At 36.1% G+C, this 7,944-nt stretch overlaps 1 protein-coding gene across 1 annotated transcript in view; it reads left to right on the forward strand.

Moving 5' to 3' along the window:
• The window catches only part of DNAH14 (dynein axonemal heavy chain 14), a 792,430-nt gene that overhangs the window by 223,176 nt on the left and 561,310 nt on the right, over positions 1-7,944 (forward strand). The gene's annotated exons all lie outside the window — the stretch shown is intronic.

Consider the following 7,944-nt stretch of genomic DNA (forward strand, 5'->3'; position numbering starts at 1 on the left):
TGGAAAAACTATTAATTGTTCATGGGAAAATGTCAAAAAGTTTAATTTGAGTAGACAAGATAAATTTAGATCACATAAAAATAAAACCCTATAAACCATATTGTTTACTAGCAGTGCCACTGCAACCTGAAATGTCCATAGTTCTAATAATGTCCTTGCACAAACTTTGAGATTCTGCTTGCTGAAATGGAATGCTTCATTTTCATTTCCTGGATTAGTCTTCTGAAAGGCTGATTATACCTTTATACCTGTGTGTTGTTAGGGTTGTTTCTAGAACAAACATAAGCCTTCACCTCCACTATGGCATGATTAGGAACTGAACCACATGGTCAGCTTATGCTCAGTGTTCTTCCCTGGTATTCCTTCCTTGCGAAGCACCATATCCAATAACATACCTGAGAATCATTTAAAAACCAGGAAACTCAACAAGAAATGTAAAATGTAGATATGTTGAATAAAAAATTTAAGCTAATTGACTATATATACACACACACACACACACACACACACACACATACATATATATGGGTAATATAGATATATATAGAGAAATATATACCCAACAAATTGAATTCACATTATTTGCAAATAAGCATATAGGTGAAAAACCAATTTATTGGACCTTAGAGAAAAATCTCAGTAAATTATAAAAAGCCATAAACCAAAAAGACTGACCACATGCAGTAAAAAAAAAAAAAAAAAAAAAAATTAAGGAACAGATATAGGGAGCTCTGATAAGATTGTGCAATAGGCAGACAAACCACACGGATCCTCTTCAACAAAGAAAAGAGGAACCAATTACCACAGATACAGAAGATAATCCTGGAACCCTGATCTTTGAAAGGCAGGATACAGAAATGGACTAAACTCCAACTAGTAGAAGAACCTTCAGGTAAACACTGAAAAAGGAGACATACAGAACTGCATTCTGTCAGCGATCCTCACTGCACAGACAGCATGGATATTGCCAAGTAGTGTTAGGACCTAAGAACTAACCTAAAAATCAGCCCTGCTAGCCTGGGGCTGCATGGAGGACTGCACGGGTGGCTGGTGAATAAAAGGGGAAGCAGCAAAGAGGCAAACAGGCTGAACTGTGGACTTTTGGCTGCCCAGAGGGTGCAGCCATTTTTAATGTTTACAAGTGGTTTGACCATTTTGGATATTTAAAGCTACAGTGTTCTCTCAGATTCCAGGCACCTAAGAATAGGCTTCACTTGCCAGGGATCACAAGAACATACTACATATTGAGGACTGCAAAGGTGTGATATTCTCCTGTTACTCTTATACCGCACACCCTCTTGGTGAGCAGAGGTGTAGCCATCTCTTACTCCCACGCACCTTCTGGGCCAGCAGGAATTCCATCCCAGTCTGTGTGCTCTGAAGGAGCTTGAGTGCCCTGCCCTGCCCCACCCTGATTTTCTTTTTTTTAAGTTTGTTTGTTTTTGTGTGTTTAAATTTTTTTCTTTGTCCTTTTTATTATTATTCTTTTTTCTCCCTCTCCCAGGTTCTAGTTTCAGGCTTTTTCTCTCTTCCCTTTTCTTGGTTACCATTTTTTTCTTTCTTTTGGTTTCTCCATTCCTTGTTTTACTTTTTGCATTTTTCCCATTTTTTCCTTCATTATTCTCCTACTCTACCTGATTTATCTTATTCCTCTCTCTCCAATTATTGAAAGATATTTCCCTCCTTTTTCTATTCATATTTATTTTTGCTTTTTGAAGTATTTCTTTAAATATTTTCTCTCATTTATTGCTTTTCCTCTTTTTTTTTTTTTTAATCTTTTTTTCTATTTGGTGAATGCTTCTGTGTGTTTATACAGTGTGTGTTTTTTGTCCTTGTACATTCACTTTTTTGATGTTTTTTTTCAATTATTGTTTTTGTCTGAGTCGGAGACTGCAACCGGGCCCATATGACCAAACCACACCTGCACCTCCTGCAGCTCCACATACTGAGTGAGAGCCACCAGCTTCTTCTGCACCAACTGGCCCGTGATACGCAACCACCATTAAGAGCCTGATTCACCATTATCTGCTCTTCACAAACAGTTAACAAAGATCTGTATAGTCACTGTCATTCTCTATGACACCCACCAGGAGACAGGTGGTGAGTGCATAAGTGCTTCCAACTAGTGAATAGAGGAGCACAATACCCTGCTTACTCAGATACATCCACCACCACCCCCAAAAAAAGAAAATGAAAATCTTGGGTGAATCACTCCAACATGAAATAACCAATTAAATATAAGCACAAAAATTCACAATGTCTCAGAGACAACAGATTATCACAGTCCACACAAAGAAGCAACATAAAACAATACAAACAAGGGACCAGGATACAGACCAAGAACACATCCTTGAGGAAGAAGCAGCATTGGAACTCCTGGATAAGGAATTAAAAAGAATTATATTTAGCTACCTTCAACAGATTGAGAGACAGATCAAGGCAAACACTGACAAAATTCAGAAAAATGCAGGCAAAACACTAGAACAATTTTGGAAGAAAATAAAGGAACAAAATGACAAAACAAATGGAAACTAGAAATGATACAAAATCTACAGACAGGAATCAGAAGATTAATACTAAATTTTCAGAAATAAACATATTGAAATGGTAAAGGAGTAGAATCAAAGCAATGGAAGGTATAATTAATGAGATTGAAGCCAAATACCTGAATACTTCTTTGGAAAGGGATCAATCAGAAAAAAAAGATCAAAACAAAATGAAGAAGCCCTAAGATTCATGTGGGATACCATCAAAAGGAATAACCTATGTGTAATTGGAATTCCAGGACAGGAAGAGAAAAATAAAACCATTGAGAAAATTTTCAAAGATTTATTGGAAGAGAACTTCCCTGATATGATGAAAGATGAGACTATATCCATTCAGGAAGTCCAATGAACCCCAAACAAGATAGGCCACAAAAGAAAATCACCAAGACATATCATCATCAAACACCAAGACCAAAGACAAAGAAAGAATCCTGAAAGCAGCATGGGAAAAAATGAAAAGTTACCCACAAAGAACAACCAATAAGACTAAGTTCTGATAGCAGAAACCATACAGGTGAGAAGGCAATGGGATGCTGTACATAAAATGCTGAAAGAGAAAATTTTCTAGCCAAGAATTATATATCCAACAAAATTATCCCTAAATTTGATGGTGAAATTAGGAAATTTTCAGATAAGCAAAACTTAAGGGAATTTGTTGAAAACAGACCAACCTTGAAAGAGATACTAAAGGGAGTCCTTTGAACAGAGAATCAATAGCAGCAAATAACAACCAACCATTAATATACATGATGACATAACCCAGAAACCAACCCAGTTTTGGAAGTATTCAAAGTAAAATAATGTTACAAGACTGTAAACAGGGAACCAGAGAGACATCAGTTGACAAATGAGGACAACTATAAACAAAAAAGAGGGAAGAAATAGTGTAGTTATGGAACTTCTAAATGGTGAGGAAGTCAAGAAAGTTGCAAGATAGAATGGACTATTCTAAACTTGGGGAGAAAATTATAAATCACAGGGTAACCTCAAAGAAAAATGATAAATCTTCACACCACAGGGAAAAAGAGGAAAAACACAAATACTTAGCAAATACAAGAACAATAACTATGAAGAGAATGATAACATAATTCACTTTTAAAAAATGAGCTCAGCACAGAAAATTATATGGAACAAAGAAACAAGGAACACCACGAAAAAACATATAACAAAATGACAGCAACCAATTCATACTTGTAGATAATTACACTAAATGTGAATGGATTAAATGCACCACTCAAGAGATGGAGAGTTGCAGACTGGATAAGAAAACATACCCCATCAATATGCTGTCTAAGACAGACATTCCTTAGAGACAAAGACAAAAATAGTCTGAAAATCAAAGGTTGGAAAAAGATATATCAAGAAAATGGCAACCAAAAAAGAGCAGGAGTGGAAATATTGATTTCTGATAAAATTGAATTGAAGACAAAAACCACAAGACACAAGGAAGGGCATTAAATAATGATTGAAGAATAAATCAAACAAGAAGATATAACCATAATAAATATCTATGGACCCAATGAAAGAGCCCGAAAATACATAAATCAGACTTTAACAGAATTGAAAAGACAAATAGATGAGTTCACATAGTGGGAGAGTTTAATATACCACTTTCAATGAAAGATAGAACAACTGGAAAGAAACACATCAAATACACCAAAAAACTAAAGAATACTATCCACCAACTTAACCTTATACACATCTACAGAACAGTGCAACCAACAACAGCATAATATACATTCTTTTTCAGTGCACACGGTCCATTCTCCATGATAGATTATATGTTAGGCCATAAAGCAAGCCTTAATAAATTTAAAAATATTGAAATACTGCAAAGCATCTTCTCAGATCACAATGCTATCAAATTAGAAATCAACAATAGGAAGATCTACAGAAGAAGAGCAAACACATGGAAACTGAACAACAGCCTCCTTACAAAAGACTAAGTAATAGAAGAAATTTAAAAATTCCTTGAATCAAATAAGAATGAAAACACAACCTATCAAAATCTTGGGGCACAGTCAAAGCAATGATCAGAGGTTAACTGATAGCAGTAAATGCACACATCAAAAAAGAAGAAAGAGCCAAATTCAACACCTTAAACCAACATCTCCAACAATTAGAAAAAGAACAAAGAAAAGCCTGCAGTCCAGAAGAAAGGAAATAATAAAGATTCAAGCAGAAATCAATGAAACAGAAAATAGACAATAGAAAAATTCAACATGACTAGAAGTTAGTTTTTTGAAAAGATTGATAAAATTGACAAACCACGGGCAAATTTAACAAAAGAAAAGAGGAAGAGAATACAAATAACATGAATAAGAAACAAATTGGCCAACATCATAACAAAACCAACTGAAATCAAAAAAGATAGTATCACGATACTATGAAAAACTATGCTCCAACAAATTTGAAAATCTAGAGGAAATGGACAGATTTCTAGACACATACTACTTACCTAAACTAACATAGACTGAGGTGGAAAAAGTTGAACAGGCTCAAAACAAAAGAAGAAATTGAACAGGTCATAAAAATATTGTTGTTGTTGTGTTGTTGTTATGTGCCATCGAGTCGGCCCCGACTCATAGCGACCCCTCCTTGGGTTTCCGAGGCAGTATCACTACGGAAGTAGGATTGCCCAACCTTCCTTCCAAGGAGTGGCTGGTGGGTTTGAACCGCCAGCCTTCTGGTTAGCAGGCAAGTGCCTTAGCCACTATGCTACCAGAGCTCCCATACCAATAAAAAAAAGTCCTGGCCTAGACAGTTTCACCAGAGAATTCTACCAAACATTCAGAGAAGAACTGACACCAATCCTGTGAAAACTATTCCAGAACATAAAAAAGGATGGAATCCTCCCTAATTCATTTTATGAAGCAAGCATAACCTTGATACCAAAACCAGGCATCACTCAAAAGGAAAACTATAGACCAATATCCCTCATGAACGTAAATGCAAAAATCTTCAACAAAATCCTAGCCAATAGACTCCAATAACATATCAAAAAAAAGAATACATTATGACTAAGTGGGGTTCATATCAGGTATGCAAGGATGGTTCAACATTATAAAAATGATCAATGTCATCATTCACATAAATAAAACAAAGGAAAAGAACCATATGATCATATCAGTCAATGCAGAAAAGGCCTTTGATAAAATCCAACACCCATTCCTGATAAAACTCTCAGAAAAATCAGAATAGAAGGGACAATCCTCAACATAATAAATGGCATATATGCAAAACCAACAACCAACATTATTCTCAATAGAGAGAGACTAAAACCATTCCCCTTGCGAACAGGAGCCAGACAAGGATGCCCTCTATCACCACTTGTATTCAACATTGTATTGGAAGTCCTAGCCAGGGCAATAAGGCAAGAAAGGGAAATCAAAGGCATCAAAATTGGTAAGAAAGAAGTCAAACTGTCCTTATTTGCTGATAATATGATCCTATACACTGAAAACCCAAGAGACTCAAGAAAAAAAAAAAAAAACCTACTGGGACGAATTGAGAGATTTAGCATCATGGCAGGATACAAGATCAACATCCAAAAAATCAATTGGATTCCTCTACACCAAGAAAGAGATTGCTGAAAAAGAAATAAGGAAATCAATACCATTTACAACAGCTACCAAAAAAGTAAAATACTTGGTGATAAATCTTACCAGGGACACGAAAGACCTGTACAAAGAAAACTACAAAACACTACTTCAAGGAAGCTACATAAATGGAAGAACATACCAGGTTTGTGGATAGGAAGATTGAACATTTTGAAAATGTCAATTCTACCCAAAGCAATCTACTCATTCAATGTAATCCCAATCCAGATACCATCTGTATTCTTTAAGGATATGGAAAAAACAATCATTAACTTGATATGAAAAGGAAAGCAACCTCAAATAAGCAAAGCACTATTGAAGCAGAACAACAAAGTAGGAGGCCTTATGTTCCCAGATCTCAAAACCTACTATACAGCCACAGTAGTCAAAACTGCCTAGTACTGGTACAACAGACACATAGACCGATGGAATTGCCATATATTAGGGCCCCTAAATTTGCCCCTAATTTTTCCCTGAGAATCTTTATAGTTTTAGGTTTTACATTTAAGTTTTTGATCCACCTGCACTTAGTTTTTGTGTATGGTGGGAGGTACAGATCTTGTTTGACTGCTAACCAGAAGGTTGGCAGTTCAAACCCAAAGCCACCCTTCAGAAGGAAGGTTGGGCAATCTACTTCCATAGAGATACCACCTCGGAAACCCAAGGAAGGGTCGCTATGAGTCAGATCCAACTCAACGGCAGTGAGTTTGGTTTGTTTTTTGTTTTTTTGAATATGTGGCATAAATAGACTATCAAGCATAACCCCAAATGCACAAACAGCAGAAGATAAACTAGATGAATGGGACCTTCTAAAAATTAAATTTTTTGTACTTTCAAAGACTTCTTCAAAAGAATCAAAAGAGAACCTACAAGTTGGGAAAAAATATTTGGCAATGACATGTCTGACAAGGGACTTATCTCTAAAATTTATAGAAAACTCTATCACCTCAAAAACAAAAAGACAAATAACCCAATTAAAAAATGGACAGAAGACATGAGTGGACACTTCACCAAAGAGGATATTCAGGCAGCCAACAAACACATGAAAAAATGTTCACAATCATTAGCCATTAGAAAGATGCAATGAGATGCCATCTGGCCCCAGCACTAATAGGAATGTTCAACAAGACAGAAAATAACAAATGCTGGTGAGGATGTGGAGAGATTGAGACACTCATACACTGGTAATAAAACTATCAAATGATACAACCACTGTGGAAAGCAGTATGGTGATTCCTTAAAAAGTTGGTATTATAAATACCAATTGACCCAGCAATTCCATTACTAGGTATATAGCCTAAAGAAGTGAAAGCCAGGACAAGAACAGAAATATGCACACCCATGTTCATGGCAGCACTATTTACAATAGCCAAAACATGGAAAAAACCTAGCTGTCCATCAACAGAAGAACGAATAATGAAACTATGGTGCACACACAATGGAATACTATGCAACCCTAAAGAATAATGTAGAATCTGCAAAGCACTGTATAACATGGATAAACTTGGAGGACATTATGCTGAGTGAAATAAATCAATCACACAAACGCAATGTAACCATTCCTGTGGAGTCAGATCTGACTCATAGCTACTCTCTTTGAGTTTCCGAGGCAATATCACTACAGAAGTAGATTGCCCAACCTTCCTTCCAAGGAGTGGCTGGTGAGTATGAACTACCAGCCTTCTGGTTAGCAGTCAAATGCCTTAGGCACTGCACCACAGAAAGACAAATATTGCATTAGTCCACTATTGTAAAAAGTCAAGGAAAAGTTTATATATGGAAGGAAATTTTTTTTTTTT

Source organism: Orycteropus afer, unplaced genomic scaffold, assembly GCF_000298275.1.
Source record: "Orycteropus afer afer isolate SDZICR_OR568_19922 unplaced genomic scaffold, OryAfe1.0 scaffold00039, whole genome shotgun sequence".
In the NCBI taxonomy this organism is placed as follows: domain Eukaryota; kingdom Metazoa; phylum Chordata; class Mammalia; order Tubulidentata; family Orycteropodidae; genus Orycteropus; species Orycteropus afer.